Source organism: Amblyomma mixtum, chromosome 9, assembly GCF_055824585.1.
Source record: "Amblyomma mixtum isolate Tamu chromosome 9, ASM5582458v1, whole genome shotgun sequence".
Taxonomy (NCBI): Eukaryota; Metazoa; Arthropoda; class Arachnida; order Ixodida; family Ixodidae; genus Amblyomma; species Amblyomma mixtum.
In genome coordinates, this window is record NC_143020.1 from 42336636 (window position 1) to 42338276 (window position 1641).

A 1641-nucleotide genomic window follows, 5' to 3' on the forward strand; every position below is an offset into this window, starting at 1 on the left:
TCAAAATTGCTCCTTCTTCTTTCTTTACTACCTTCCTTGATAGTGATGGAATGTCCCTTTGGTGTTCAATACGACGTTTTTATAAACCTACACAATAGATTGTTTATTCTATAGAATTATTGAAAGCACTTGGCTGCTTTATCTATCTTATCCGCATTGCCGATTAGATTGACTTCTATGTCTGTTAGCGAAATGTCACATTTTCGCTTATTAATGTTTTATATTTCATCGCATTTATAGCCTACCTTTGTTCCTGAAGCACGCGTGATTCTCGTAATCTAAAAGATCCTTACCTGGTTATCCTTCGCGCTTTATTAACTTTGTTAGCTAGGCCAGCTCTGTCCTGCTGGTGGGGTTAGATGCTTTGGAGTTTTTTATTGAAATCTTTCATTTACGGTGATAAATAGCCGGCACCCTGTTTAAGCATCTTACCGGCTATCTCTACTGTGCGCTCCTCGATAATAGCTGTGAGATTTCGTAGCGAATTTCTCTGTAATCTCTGTTAGCGCAACCTCTTTATTAGGCTTCCGCCTCACTGGAATAATTCGAATCCCTCGTGATGCCTAGGCTAATTCTAGACGTTATCATCCTGCGGTCGCTACAGTGCACCTTTTGAAGACCTGTTCATCCCGCACGATGCCAGGATGAGAGCATAGTATGAAGTCTGTTTAATTTTAGACAGCTGCTCTAAGGCGTCCGTGCATGGATTCTCCGTGGTCAGCGTCAACATGACGCTTCTTACCAACAGTGGCATGTAGTAGCACTAACTACCTCGGCAATGAAGCCCGCTGTCAGTACAGTATACCGTGTTCATACTATGAAGCAAACAAGGGAAGGGGCTGAGGGGCTCGTTATAAATATGACAGAAGCCAACAGCCACAGAAACCAGGGGCACAGGGGATTTTTTTTTCTGTCATATTTATAACGAGCCCCTCATCCCCTTCCATTGTTTGCTTAATTGCTTAGCGAGGGCCTCGGTTCTGGCAGCCTCGATGCCATAGGAAGCATAAGAGGGTTCTCACGCAGCTTCCACCCTCTCCGTTCGATGACGTTCTACGTCACACCTGCGGTAACTCAGGACATTTTACGTCCGCCGCTTATGAACGTGGGTGGCGCTGATGAACACTCTCAAGGTTAGGTTACTTGTAAACATAAATACCCCCGAAAGCAGAAGGTTTGACAGCCGTCGCCGTAGCTCAGAGGTAGAGCACCGGACGCGCAATTCGGAGGTCGTGGGTTCGGATCCCACCGGCGGCACGTGGCTGTTTTTTCTTCTGCTTTTCTAATCAATTAGCTTTAAGCGATAACATATTCAGTAATATTCTAAATTGATAAACACCACAAAATAAATAAATTAATAAAAAAATTCCCTGTGCCCGGTTTCTGTGGCTGCTGGCTTCTGTCGTGTTCATATTATGCTCATTTCAAATTTCCTCTACTCATAGAAGCTTTCGACCATCTCGTTATCTTGACAGCAGGTAGGGACGTGGGTATAACCACCCCAGTTGTGCCCCTTACTAAGCCTAAACACGGTTTCTATCACTATTCTTTGATTATTCAGGATTTGAAGGTTGAAGGTGGAAGGTTTATTTCCGCAATTAGGTAATGCGGAGACAGCCAGGGGAATAGCTGCGCAGACAG

The 1641-nt window shown here is 44.4% G+C and overlaps 1 non-coding gene across 1 annotated transcript; it reads left to right on the plus strand.

Moving 5' to 3' along the window:
* The first annotated feature begins 1185 nt into the window (after nt 1-1185).
* TRNAA-CGC (transfer RNA alanine (anticodon CGC)) lies at nt 1186-1257 on the plus strand. The gene has a single exon. It is a non-coding gene; the product is annotated as a tRNA-Ala (tRNA).
* The last annotated feature ends 384 nt before the right edge of the window (nt 1258-1641 follow it).